Below are 15,332 nucleotides of genomic sequence, written 5' to 3' on the forward strand. Positions count from 1 at the left end.
ACATTCTGACTTCCAATTCCCACCCCAAATCCATGTTCCCTGATTCACACACAACATGTGCCTGAAGTGATGGGGCTTGCCATTTTATCGATGAAGGCCCCCCCATCATAAACACATTTCTTACGCTAGCAGAAGTGCTCAGTATGTTGCAGAGCCACATGTAGTGTGTTTTTTATGGATTCTCTGCTGGCTGATTTCCTAACGGCTGTTGTGTTTCTATCGATTCCCCCAGGTCTCCTGATGATGGCAGAGAGAGAGAGAGAGGTCCCGATACTGGAGCTGGATGTTACCATGGTAACCCATGCTGTATTCATACTGGAGTCATAACCTGTTCAGCTGAGCTTAGACCATGATGGATCAGATCCCTACTCATGACCCTAACTCTACCAGACTGGAGAGACCTAGAGAGAGACTCCTCCTCTGACTCCTCCTCTGGCTCCTCCTCTGGCTCCTCCTCCTCCTCCTCTGACTCCTCCTCTGGCTCCTCCTCTGGCTCCTCCTCCTCCTCTGACTCCTCCTCTGGCTCCTCCTCTGGCTCCTCCTCTGACTCCTCCTCTGACTCCTCCTCTGGCTCCTCCTCCTCCTCCTCTGACTCCTCCTCTGGCTCCTCCTCCTCCTCCTCCTCTGACTCCTCCTCTGGCTCCTCCTCTGGCTCCTCCTCCTCCTCCTCTGGCTCCTCCTCTGGCTCCTCCTCCTCCTCTGACTCCTCCTCTGGCTCCTCCTCTGACTCCTCCTCTGACTCCTCCTCCTCTGGCTCCTCCTCTGGCTCCTCCTCCTCCTCTGGCTCCTCCTCTGGCTCCTCCTCTGGCTCCTCCTCTGACTCCTCCTCTGACTCCTCCTCTGACTCCTCCTCTGGCTCCTCCTCTGACTCCTCCTCTGACTCCTCCTCCTCTGACTCCTCCTCCTCCTCTGACTCCTCCTCTGACTCCTCCTCCTCCTCTGACTCCTCCTCTGGCTCCTCCTCCTCCTCTGGCTCCTCCTCTGACTCCTCCTCTGGCTCCTCCTCCTCCTCTGGCTCCTCCTCTGACTCCTCCTCTGACTCCTCCTCCTCTGACTCCTCCTCTGGCTCCTCCTCTGACTCCTCCTCCTCCTCCTCTGACTCCTCCTCCTCTGACTCCTCCTCTGGCTCCTCCTCCTCTGGCTCCTCCTCCTCTGGCTCCTCCTCTGACTCCTCCTCCTCCTCCTCTGACTCCTCCTCCTCTGACTCCTCCTCTGACTCCTCCTCTGGCTCCTCCTCTGACTCCTCCTCCTCCTCCTCTGACTCCTCCTCCTCTGACTCCTCCTCTGGCTCCTCCTCCTCTGGCTCCTCCTCTGGCTCCTCCTCCTCCTCCTCTGGCTCCTCCTCTGACTCCTCCTCTGACTCCTCCTCTGACTCCTCCTCCTCTGACTCCTCCTCTGGCTCCTCCTCCTCTGACTCCTCCTCTGGCTCCTCCTCTGGCTCCTCCTCTGACTCCTCCTCTGGCTCCTCCTCTGGCTCCTCCTCTGGCTCCTCCTCTGGCTCCTCCTCTGGCTCCTCCTCCTCTGACTCCTCCTCCTCCTCTGGCTCCTCCTCTGGCTCCTCCTCTGGCTCCTCCTCTGACTCCTCCTCTGACTCCTCCTCTGGCTCCTCCTCTGGCTCCTCCTCCTCCTCTGGCTCCTCCTCTGGCTCCTCCTCTGACTCCTCCTCTGACTCCTCCTCTGGCTCCTCCTCCTCCTCTGGCTCCTCCTCTGACTCCTCCTCTGGCTCCTCCTCTGGCTCCTCCTCTGACTCCTCCTCTGACTCCTCCTCTGACTCCTCCTCTGACTCCTCCTCTGGCACCTCCTCCTGACTCCTCCTCTGACTCCTCCTCTGACTCCTCCTCTGACTCCTCCTCTGACTCCTCCTCTGGCTCCTCCTCTGACTCCTCCTCTGACTCCTCCTCTGACTCCTCCTCTGGCACCTCCTCCTGACTCCTCCTCTGACTCCTCCTCTGACTCCTCCTCTGACTCCTCCTCTGGCTCCTCCTCTGACTCCTCCTCTGGCTCCTCCTCTGACTCCTCCTCTGACTCCTCCTCTGACTCCTCCTCTGGCTCCTCCTCCTCCTCTGGCTCCTCCTCCTCTGGCTCCTCCTCTGACTCCTCCTCTGGCTCCTCCTCCTCCTCTGGCTCCTCCTCTGACTCCTCCTCCTCCTCCTCTGGCTCCTCCTCCTCCTCCTCCTCTGGCTCCTCCTCCTCCTCTGGCTCCTCCTCTGACTCCTCCTCCTCCTCCTCTGACTCCTCCTCTGACTCCTCCTCTGGCTCCTCCTCCTCTGACTCCTCCTCTGGCTCCTCCTCCTCTGGCTCCTCCTCTGACTCCTCCTCTGGCTCCTCCTCTGGCTCCTCCTCTGGCTCCTCCTCCTCTGACTCCTCCTCTGGCTCCTCCTCCTCTGGCTCCTCCTCTGGCTCCTCCTCTGGCTCCTCCTCTGGCTCCTCCTCCTCTGACTCCTCCTCCTCCTCCTCCTCTGGCTCCTCCTCTGACTCCTCCTCTGACTCCTCCTCCTCTGGCTCCTCCTCTGGCTCCTCCTCCTCTGGCTCCTCCTCCTCCTCTGGCTCCTCCTCCTCCTCTGGCTCCTCCTCTGGCTCCTCCTCTGGCTCCTCCTCCTCTGACTCCTCCTCTGGCTCCTCCTCCTCTGGCACCTCCTCTGACTCCTCCTCTGGCTCCTCCTCTGGCTCCTCCTCTGACTCCTCCTCTGGCTCCTCCTCTGGCTCCTCCTCTGGCTCCTCCTCCTCCTCTGACTCCTCCTCTGGCTCCTCCTCCTCTGGCTCCTCCTCTGACTCCTCCTCTGACTCCTCCTCTGGCTCCTCCTCTGGCTCCTCCTCTGGCTCCTCCTCCTCCTCTGACTCCTCCTCTGACTCCTCCTCCTCCTCTGGCTCCTCCTCTGGCTCCTCCTCTGTAGTGTTTTTACAGACCAAAGAAGAACACCTCCATGTTTTAGACTCAAAGGACTATGTGCGATGGGGATTGGAGAACTTTGTAAGTTGAAAAACGTGCCCTTCTGCCCACTAATGCAGATGTTAATACATACACACAATGTATAGACATGGTGATATACTTGATGCACAGAATCAAACTGGATACTAATTATTTCCTGAAAAAAACGAGAAACAAGACAAAGGACGTTGTTACCTTAGGCCGAACCCTCTTAGGGCTAACCCTAACCCTAACCCTAACCCTGGTGACTAGACTGTACTCACTGGTCTATTCTGAACATTCAATCAGATGAACATTTTAAATGTCTATTTGGACAATGTGCAGTCAGCATGGCTGGTTATGGTGAAATAAGCAAATCATTTCTCACCAGGAAAGCAGAGGAGGAAATGTAATCAGTTTGGGGGGGAAGAAATGTAAATTTATTTTCAAAAGCCTAAAGTTATATATTTAACAGTTTTATATGTTGTATCTTTGTAGAAAACCTTATTCAACACTGAAAATGTGTCATGGTCATATCATTTTGCCAATCATAAACTATGGATACACAATGAGCAATGTCGTCAAGCCACTGGTCTGTCATTTTCCTTTGAACAAAATCAGCTTTGCCTTTTGAAACAAATGAAATTATTTGTACATCATAAAGATGATCTATTATTAAAACCCAAACAAGGAGAAGATAGAATTAAAGCAAACAGACAAGTGTAAAGGGTACATTTCTGACATGGGGAAAGAACGATTAGGGCAAATGTGTTTCTCTGTGATCTAACAAGATGGACCACAAGTTGAAATTGACCATAAGAGTGTTTGAAGTCGTGGCAGGATTATGTTACTGCAGCTCAGAGTCTATGTGACAGTGGCTGGGAAAAGGTGGACCAAGTCACCAAGGTAATGTTTAAATTCTTTACAGATTATGAAAGTGCAGATTGTAGCTTCCAAATGATGTGTCATACAGATGTGTCATACAGATGTCTTATACTAGATATGCTTATGTGATACTGGTACACATCAAGTCAACTAGCGGAGAACAAAGTTAGCACAAAGAACAAAGAACACAAAGAACATTGCGCTAGCTAGTTAACAACAAAGAACAAAAACTGTTGTTTGCTATATTGAGGGGGCTCTTCAACATTTAATATTTCGTAATTTCATATTGGAATATGAAAAAAAACGAAAAACAATAAGACATTTTCTCAAAATGCACGATACACGTTTCAACAACCGCTGTCATATAATATTTCCTAAATGAATCAGACATGAATGAACATCGAACAAATGCTACTGCCTGTAGTCTCAATGTCTCTGGGATTCCTGAAATATGATGTTACATCTATATAAATATGATGTTACATCTATATAAATATGATGTTATATCTATATAAATATGATGTTACATCTATATAAATATGATGTTACATCTATATAAATATGATGTTACATCTTTATAAATACCAGATCTATATGAACTTGCAATATTCTAATTTCAGTCTTGAACTATGCATTTATATAAAACCCCAAGTACACAAAAGTTGTGTAAAACTTTTTTTTTTTTTTTACATATTTTGAATTAGAAACAGTATAAAGACAATATATTGAATGTTTTACCTTATCAACTTGAATGTTTTTTGCAAATATATGCTTATTCAGAATTTGATGCCAGCGACACCTTTCAACATTGGGACAGAGGCAACAACAGACTGGGAAAGTTGAGGAATGCTCAACAAACACATCTTGTAATGGATTTTATTCTGTGATGGATGTCACCACATGGGCTCGGGAACACTTCGGGAAAACCGTTGTCAGTTAACACAGTTCGTCACTGCATCTACAAATGCAAATTAATTCTCTACCATGCAAAGCCAAAGCCAAAAAGCAACAACATCCAGAATTATTATAAAACGTCCGCCATATATCAACAACATCCAGAGTTATTATAAAATGTATAACAGCATTATGAAGCATTATGACGCATTATGAAGCATTATGACGCATTATAAAACGCAAAACACAACAATGGAGACCCGGACTGTTGAGCAGCTGAAGTCGGACAGCAGAATTCTGCTTTCAAAACGTCAACAACTAATGTTTAATGTACTTAAGCATAAAAGATGGAACACTTTATGAATTTTACTGCCCGGAGGTCAAATGGGAATACATTTATTCAAATTTCACTGCAGAATGTATATCCGTTGCCTGTCATTGCAAAGCACACAAGGACGTTCTCAAGGCAAGCCATAAACCACCTGCCCCAGTCCTCTGGAGCTGGAGAAACAATCTTGCCGAACTCCATTCTAGAGAGAAAAACTGTGTGTGTGCGTGTGTGCGTGTGTGTGTGTGGGGGGGGTAATAACAGGCCCCATAGGCATGATGTCATTTCCTGTCCCCTCAAATCATATCTGGGCTCCTTGCCTCTGACAGCAGCTGATATCTATCTGCATCACAGCAACTAGACTCACCTCGACACCTAACCCTAACCCAACTAGACACATTCATCTTATGTAACTAGACACATTCATCTTATGTAGGGTCGTGTCTGTGTGATTGCAGCATGTCGAAGAGTGTGTGTGTGTGTGTGTGTGTGTGTGCGTGTGTGTGTGTGTGTGTGTGTGTGTGTGTCTGTGTGTGACAGTGTATGTGTGTGTCTGTGTGTGTGTGTGTGTGTGTGTATGTGTGTGTGTGTGCATGTGTATGAGCAAGTGAATGTGTGATGTATTTTGAAGGCTGTGAGTCGTGTAGATGATTAGGGTTAAGATTAGGAGGTGTAGATGATTAGGGTTAAGGTTAGGAGGTGATACGAGGATTTGGGGGTTTGCTTGTGGCGTATTACGGTTGACGTAGTAGAGGTTTTACCTTAGGTTGTGTAGCGTAGCAGCAGGCCACTCCCTGGGCGTTGAGCATATGTGACTGCGACTGATGAACGTGCAAACCACACGCTCACTCGAAGGGGTCAAAAAGTGAAACTTATTGTGTCAACAATATCTGGTTTTCTTTTTTTTTCATAACACCAACTTGAAGGTTTAAAGTACCCACTCGATATAATAAACAACAGTTTAACGATCACTAAATACTTATAATTTGTGGATTGGATTCACTGTTCTCACGTGCCGGAGGCTACCTGTAAGTGATAATGACATAACAAAACATACTTTCATTTTAGGACGTGTTCAAAAGCATGAACTGTGTGTTCATCTAATTATATGTAGTTATGTGTAGTTATGTGTTTTTAGCATGTCGATATTCTCTCAGCATGTTGTGATGTTATAAACATGTAGTTAGACGTTTGTAGCGATGTACCACTGTTAGCCGCTAGCTGTTAGCAGTGTTTGTAGCTGTGGCTGCGTTTCGAGTCACTTTTCTCCCCTTCATTGTTTCAGGTGTACCAACATTCAAATACGCTTGTTGTGTAAAATCTTTCTCCGATTTGAATGTAGGACACATTATTTGAAATATTACAATCTGTAGTTTAAGCACATGAAAAATTACTTCAGCTACTGGTTTCACTTTTCACCAGCAGCTGTCACATGTGTCTAGGCCTCTTCAGGGCTAACCCTTCCAACGCCTTCAGGGCTAACCCTAACCCTTCCAAAGCCTTCAGGGCTAACCCTAACCCTTCCAAAGCCTTCAGGGCTAACCCTAACCCTTCCAAAGCCTTCAGGGCTAACCCTAACCCTTCCAAAGCCTTCAGGGCTAACCCTAACCCTTCCAAAGCCTTCAGGGCTAACCCTAACCCTTCCAAAGCCTTCAGGGCTAACCCTAACCCTTCCAAAGCCTTCAGGGCTAACCCTAACCCTTCCAAAGCCTTCAGGGCTAACCCTAACCCTTCCAAAGACTTTGAAGTTTCGGAACTTGAAGCTGTTTCCAGAGCTTCCTTCCTCACACTGCTTCTCTCTCTCTCTCTCTCTCTCTCTCTCTGTCTCTCTCTCTCTGTCCCTCTCTCTCTCTGTCTCTCTCTCTGTCTCTCTCTCTCTCTCTCTCTCTCTCTCTCTCTGTCTCCCTCTCTCTCTCTCTCTCTCTCTGTCTCTCTCTCTCTGTCCCTCTCTCTCTCTGTCTCTCTCTCTCTCTCTCTCTCTCTCTCTCTCTTTCTTGCTCAGTATCTCTCTCTGAAACATACACACTCATGAAGTCGTTACAGTGTACAAACTCAAATGTACACACGCACACAAACATTCATTCACCATGGTCAAAGAGGGCCCAATGGACAGGGTTTTAACATAATGGAGTTAGAACATAAATACAAGCTTCATGCAGGAGTACAATATGACTTTAAGTATTCGATTTTCCTCCCCCCAAAAAAGGCTCCACTGCCAAGAGCTACAGCTAAACCATAAAGCAATTGGATTTTGCAAATTGGATGGAAAAAAAGATAAGCATTTCCAAATAAATAAATGGAGGAAAGGTCATGTTCTCTGCATATGGTAATTTGTTTGGAAAAGAGCTTTAGAAAAGCATGCAAACACACAGTCATTACGCTTATGTAAGTTCAACCCTGAGCAGATTCATTTCTCTGCATTATTCAGGGGCTGCTTGGCACAATTAACTTGAACTTGATTTAGTTTAGAAAGAAATGCTCTAAGCGAAAGGCCATGATGGCTTGCTGCACATGACAACGATGTGTCACAGACCGGTTTAAAAAGGCAGGAAAACAATTCCAGCGATAGTGATGAAGGATACAATACATACAACATACTAACCCTACATACATAAAGATCTATCTATCTACAACCCCCATACAACAATACAATACACACAACCCCCACAACCCCCATACAACCACCGAGACAGGAGGAGGCCATAAAACACAATACAACAATACAATACAACAACACTATTTTTATTGTAATTAAACGATGAAGAAAACCAGTGTAGCTGTTTCTTGTCTTTATGAATGAGTTAACATTATTTATTAAAAGTCCTTGAAATGATTTGATATCGAAACAACGTGTTGGATAATTCATCTACATAAATGCACTGCAATACTAACTGATGAACACATGAGGGCGCCATCATCACGGCCATATAGCAGGCCTTCGTACTCGACTGAATTAAAGCAATGAAAAGTGTTGACACGCACTCCTCGATATGTAAATCATTTGTAAATCCTACACAGTTGGTTTTTGGCTAGATATCTCAGTGAAGTAAGGACACTTTTGGTTTTCCACTCTCACTCTCACTCTCACTCTCACTCTCTCTCTCTCACTCTCTCTCTCTCTCTCTCACTCTCACTTTCACTCTCTCTCTCTCACTCTCACTTTCACTCTGTGTCTTTGTCTCTGTCACTCTGTCTCTCTCTCTCTCTTACTCTGTATGTCTCTCTCTTCTAATTTAAGTTAATCTTTAATATTACTGTTCTGATACTGATACAACTATTGAATACAAGTTGAATACTTCATAGAGAAATGTTACATTCTTATAGAGAGAGAGAGAGACAGAGGGATGACCGCTGGTCATTCAAAACAAAGCTACTCACAACACAAGAAAGAGAGAGAGAGAGAGAGAGATTTCCCCTTACCTCTGCTTTTTATATTATCCTAAAAACCACAGTATTTAAGATCTTTAAATCTATAAAGATTGATGTTTATTGCACTAAATAAGCACAATCAACAATTCTTAGCACATAGTGATAATTACATTGGAGTCAGATTATCAATATTAGACATGTTTTGCTATCAACAAAACATAGCCAAAAGTCTCTGCCAAACATTCATGTGAAAACTGATATTATTATATTTGCTCTACAGCCTGAGTCAGTTCAACCATTCTTCCTGTTCTAAAATGGTCATTGTATTCCTGCTATTTTATGCAATAAAACGTATGTCACCCCATTATTCTATCCAGACTGTTTGAGAGTCTAGTTTCCTCCTTGTAGCTACAGTATCAGTGCACCCAGGTGGCAGGCTGCATGTTATGATGTTGTCCACATGAGGGCGCTGGTGATCCCACTGCTTTTCCATTCCATGGAGTGGAATGTTACTGTGCTGCTACACAGCTGGATACATTCATCAATAATAGGAGGCCTTTCATATAAATAAAAACATTGGAAAATATAACCGTTTTTTATACTGCTGCTGAAACAATTCGGAGTGCCAGATGTGTGATAGTTTTAACCACTGAATTGGAAATATTCTCATGTGGTTCTGGATTCGCCAATTCGCTTTGTTTTATGCTGTCGACAATTGGCCACCAGATGGCGCCGTGCCTAGTGTTTCTGCTATATGGCCGTGATGATAGCGCCCTCACGTGTTTGATTGATTGATTGAAAACTTTATTAGAAGGTTTGCAGAAGTAGGTACATGAAAGTACATATTACATACAAGGTCAACTAAAAGGATAAAAACCCAAGAAAGCCACTGGCTTATTTCAATTGGGGTCCTTGATTCTCAATTCATCGTTACATGTAAGACAGACAAAAGAAAAAAAAAACTAGTACTATCTACAAGATAATACAGACAAATAACTATTACTATCTACAAGATAAACATACATCCATCATGGGAAGAACAGTACAACAAAACATCAGGTATGTACAGCGGGTAGGACAGGTGGGGACATACACCACAGGTGGGGGCGGGGGACAAAACACAAAGTATGTACAGTGGGTAGTTCGGGTCTTTTAATCTGATTTTTGATTTAGAGGGTCCAGTTACGGATTGCAGCCTCCTGTAAATGTTTTTTGAGAGTGGTTTTGAAGGTGGGCAGTGTTTTGCACTCCTTTAAGATTATAGGAAGGGCGTTCCACATTTTTACTGCATAGTTTGCAAACGAGTTTAACCCCTTGTTTGTGGTGCAACGCTGGTTCATACATTAGTATTGCAGTGTATCAGATGAGTGCTACGTAAACGCATTTAAACAGTATTGTTCATTCAATGTACATTGTTTTGATCTCAATCATTTTAAATAAATAATCTTAACTCATTCATAAAGTCAAGTGTAGTGAATCCAGAACCTGAGATAAGGAGATCAGCGAGAGAGAGAAAGCCTGTGTGAGTGTAAAGTCTGTACTAGTAGGATCTACCAATGCTCACTCAGCTACGCAACAGTTTGCCAAACACTACAATAGTGATGCATGGTGGTGTAATTATTTTGCCCAGTGCAAGTCATGTATGCCTATAGTATCACTCTTTCTGCCCACTGATTAATTTGTATGAATGTCATTTAGCCCAGCATGAGGGCATGCTGTCTTTTGGTGGGGGGAGGTAGGGGAGGCACAGTCCAGTAGGTGGCGGTAATGCGCCTCAAGTTGGTTGCCAACTGTCATGGATGCTGGTTGTTTTGGTGTGTGGCCTCTGTTTGCTGCCCTCTACAGGTTGGAGAAGGATCAGCTGGTCTCATCAGGCCTGACCAGCCACACCTGCTGAGGCTCCAGTGGCTGCAGACAGAAGCCCTGCTTCTCCAGTCCTGCGGCCCTTCTTGCTCCACGCTCGCTATTCTGTTTTGTTGTGGCTTTATGTGGCATTTTAGGTTTACACTGACAACACGGCTTTCACTACATATTCCACTCATCCATACATACACCACTGATGTCCTGATTGACACACTCCATGTTAAAAAGTTACTTTGAATCTTGAGTTAAGAAATAAAGTTAAATATTTTTCCCCACTCTGGTCTCGGTCTCCCTCATTGTGCTCCACCTTTAGAGCCAAAGGTGTGACACCAACCGCCAATCAAATTGAAAAGAATAAGAAGAAGTAGATGAGACCGAGCACAGTTTCGACCGAGAGGAACAGGCAGGTGCACACCTGTTCACAGGCTCGTGTTGGAAATGTTTGGTAAGCAAATATTTTTAATGGACCTTATTTTAATGGTGTGTAAACTGTCAGCCAATAAGGTGCTTTGTTTTTCAGTGCTTGGTTGAAGCCGCGTTGCAGCGTTTCACTGAACGGTGTCGGCAGCGGTGTGCTTCTGTGTTTGGCGTAGCAGCAGGTATGCAAGTTGTCATATTTGATTGAATGCATTACGAACATTAACTTGTAATATTTTAGGATTAGTGTGATTTAACACTGCGAGCGCAACGTTTTTTCACCTACTTTTAGCGCGACGAGGTGTCGAATCACACAACCACTCTTCACAATGGGGGAGTGTGTACTGACGCACAAAGATCGCTGGATGGCACACAAGAGAAAATGACAAGATCACTAGGCTACCTCTAAAAATGCATTAAGTTCCTATGCGCAGGGAAGCGGGGAAATGATTAGCGCAATCTGATATGAAGCTTGAGTCAGCTGAAAACCAACTATGGAACAAATTAAATGATATACTGTATATGGAGAGGAGATGGATTGAGACTGCGGGAGCTTTACTAATGAATGAAAGTTGATTATCATTATTAAAAAAGAATAGTAATAAATATTGCAATATTGTGTTATCATAATTATGAGCTTCACAGTGATAAGTCTGTTTATTTGTCGTGAAATTCGCCGGTTATGTCAGCCTGTCAGCCCCTGCAACTGCTCACAGGGGTTTTTATATGTGATTATATGGAATGGCTGAATATGTTCATTCTTTTAATTTTGATTACATTATATAATTGTATTTGGTATAATGAGAAACTTGAATGATCTCACAGGAGCGCGTACCTGCACGGAGCGTTCTTGTGCCGCAACCTGTTATAGTTAGTTTCACCTATATTAGAGAAAAGAGCTGAAAGAAAATACATGAAAGAAAGGAGAGAAAGAGTACAGAATGATAAATCATTCAGGATGTTATTGGTTTTAATATTTCACAATCTGCCAGAATAAGCACGCTCCCTCGCACGCCCAGCCCATCATTTTTGATGCCGCTTATGTGTGTAATGAAAAGTGTGACAATGTTGAAAGACATGATGTCATAATCAAAATATAAAACCTGGTTGGATAAAATAAGATTCTGTTGTGATTGTGTTGACATTGTTGTGATGTCAAAATAAATCTTGGTTATGTAATGTGTAAAGTGGAGAGGAGATTGATCGGGACTGCGGGAGTTTTCATTACTAACGAATGATGGTTGATTATTATTATACAAAAGTAATAGTAATAAATATTGCAATATGGTGTTATTATAATTATGAGCTTCACAGAGATGCACAAACCTGTGGTGTTTGTGGTGGTGGGAGTCCGGTGGGAGACAATAGTCTGGATGGCATGTTTGGTGTTAGAGGAATGATAGTCTGGATGGCGTGTTTGGTGTTAGAGGAATGATAGTCTGGGTGGCATGTTTAGTGTTAGAGGAATGGATCGGTCTCGTCTGGGCACCGGCCCACTTTGCATACACCACTTGTATGAGTTTGTTGGATCCATGACTGTTAGAAATAATAATAATGTCTAACCATAACCATAATAAGCAGTTTAACTCTGCTGCAGTTAAGGAGGCGAGGGAAATGGCTTGCTGACAGATTAAATGTGTAGGTCATATTAGCCCCTATTTAAAAAAATAATAAACATTCACTACTGTGGTTATATTAGGAGGAGTACAAATGTGCCAAATCAAGGCTGGAAATGACTCTAACAGAATCCCGGGATCCATTCGTCAGAGGTGCTGCTCCAATCCTAGCAACGGGGAGGAAATGGAAGCCATCTGCAGCAGTTGCGGTGGCAAAGACCGCCCTCAGACACCGGGATATAGTGGGGCATGTCCAACATGGCAGAGGGGGCCTTGGCTTGGAAACAACAACACCCACATGGCAAAAGGCTACTCCAACCGAAAGGCGGAAGATGGTGGTTGAGGAGGTGCGCCACCAGGAGGAAGCAGCCAGGTGCGCCAAGGCAGTCTCCCAAGCCCAGCAAGGCCGCTGGATGAAGTGGGAGAGCGTGGAGAGGAGGAAAATCACGTGGAACGAGCTGTGGAGCATGGAGTCTAATAGGCTAAGTTTCATCATCAGAGCCACATATGATGTCCTGCCCTCTCCTACCAACCTACATCTCTGGTATGGAGAGGACCCAGCCTGTCTCCAGTGTGCAGCCCCAGCAACCCTCAAACACATCTTGGTGGGTTGCAAGACCAGTCTAACTCAAGGAAGATACACCTGGCGCCACAACCAAGTGCTAAAGTGCTTGGCTGCCGAACTTGAGCACAAGAGGGTAACCACCAACGCCATGCCTCTAAATGCCCAGACTATCTTTCCACGGAAAACAACCTTCATCCGGGAAGGGGAGAAACAGCGGACCAAGCCATCACCTCCAGACTCAGGCCCACTGAACGCAGCCCGGGATTGGGAAATGCGGGTAGACCTCAGCCAGAGGCTCACCTTCCCACCCGAAATTGCAGCGACCAACCTGCGCCCAGACCTAGTCCTCTGGTCCAAGTCCTGCCGGCGTGTCTTCATCGTAGAACTGACGGTCCCATGGGAGGAGGCCATCGATGAGGCATTCGAACGGAAGAGGCTGCGGTATGCCAACTTAGCAGTCGAAGCAGAGGGGCGGGGCTGGAACGTGAAGGTGTGGCCAGTGGAGGTGGGCTGCAGAGGCTTTGTAGCCAGCTCCACCACAAGGCTCCTGAGGGCAGTAGGGATCAGAGGGCAGGCCCAACGGAAGGCAATCAGAGAACTGTCCACTGCAGCAGAACGGAGCAGTCACTGGCTGTGGCTGAAACGTAGGGACCCAACATGGGCTCCCAAATGACCACGTGGTGCCACCGTGCGACACACACCCAGGCCTGATTAGCCTGTGGTGGGCCAACCTCGGCAGAGGGTGTCTTGTGATAACTGGCCGAAACACCCAATGAGGTCGGGGACCACAACTGAAGATGTGTCGTACTGGTGGCACCACGTGATCATTGCCAAATTCCACTCCACCCAAGAGGACATCTCCAACTCCACTCAATTGTTGTGCTGAATATTTAGGGATTTTAACAACCAGTCCTATTAAGAATCCTATCAGCAGGCTACCCACTGTCAGATAGTCAGATTGTCAGGATGGCAGAGTGGCGTGAGTTGCTACAACCCGATTAAAGTGTCCTTTTGAGGCGTGGGTTCGAATCCCACCTGACTCTTTAGTGCTTCTATACTTCTACTCTGCAATAACAAATCGAATCGAATCTAATCAAAATATATATGATTCAAATGATGGTGTAGGCTAATTTACGAGAACTGACAAAACTACAATGGTGTTTGAAGCCTTTCTGACTGGTAATGATGTTCTTCTAGCATTGTAACTGGACCTGGATTTGGCATAGATTACTATTTCTTATGATTACTGATGGATAGATGATTCACTTACTTAGACAAATGTATTTGTTGTTAAGTGATTTGGATGAAGTAGTACACATGTTGTCATCTATAAAATGATTCACTTTCTTGGTTGGAAAGATATTAAATGGACACTTCCTTCCTTTTTGATCAAATGGCTCATGATCATTAACAGACTAAGACAAAAAGTGATGGATTGTAGAGGTGATGAAATGTGTCTATGATGACATCCAACTGCTGTGGAAACACTGGTGGTTGGTGATGTGAACGCGTTGTGGCTATTAGAGGCAATATCACATTTGGCAATGTGTATAACAAACCAATAAGGAAAGGGGAAAAGGGGGACATTTATCAAGGGATATTCAGTGTGTAGCAGCAGGGAGTCCTGACTGTACTCTAGACTGGGACAGTGTGTTGACAGTGTGTTGACTGGGTCAGTGTGTTGACAGTGTGTTGACTGTGTGTTGACTGGGACAGTGTGTTGACAGTGTGTTGACTGGGACAGTGTGTTGACAGTGTGTTGACTGGGACAGTGTGTTGACAGTGTGTTGACTGTGTGTTGACAGTGTGTTGACAGTGTGTTGACAGTGTGTTGACTGGGACAGTGTGTTGACAGTGTGTTGACAGTGTGTTGACTGGGACAGTGTGTTGACTGGGACAGTGTGTTGACAGTGTGTTGACTGGGACAGTGTGTTGACAGTGTGTTGACTGTGTGTTGACAGTGTGTTGACAGTGTGTTGACAGTGTGTTGACTGGGACAGTGTGTTGTCTGGGACAGTGTGTTGACTGGGACAGTGTGTTGACTGGTGAAGCGGCTTGTCTGGGAGAGGTAGCTTGTTTCCATTGTGCCTTTGGTTTGTTTTGAGGGAGTGTGTTGGTCCGGATCCCAGAGCCTGTGAGGTGAGTTAGGACCCCATGTTGGCCTGGTGCAGCTACACTAAGGTTCCACCAGCACATCGTGACTCTCCCTAACCCTAACCCTAACCCTCTGCCCAGGGGTCACTTCAGTTCATTCTGACTTGGGAGGTGAACTATTATTTTTCATGTAACACATAACACATCAAGGCCGGGGCTAGGGGGCGGGGGCTAACCCTAAGCCGGCCTGTAACACATCCTGAGTTGACAGTTGACAGAATGAATTGACCCCTTCATGACTTCTTCACAGTGATGCAATATTCACAAAGTAACAAACATACTGTTGTTTGTTCGTCCTCCTCTGTTGTACCCAGAGCTGAGAGACTTTGAGGG

This window comes from Nansenia antarctica (assembly GCF_963989245.1).
Source record: "Nansenia antarctica genome assembly, contig: SCAFFOLD_189, whole genome shotgun sequence".
NCBI lineage: Eukaryota > Metazoa > Chordata > Actinopteri > Argentiniformes > Microstomatidae > Nansenia > Nansenia antarctica.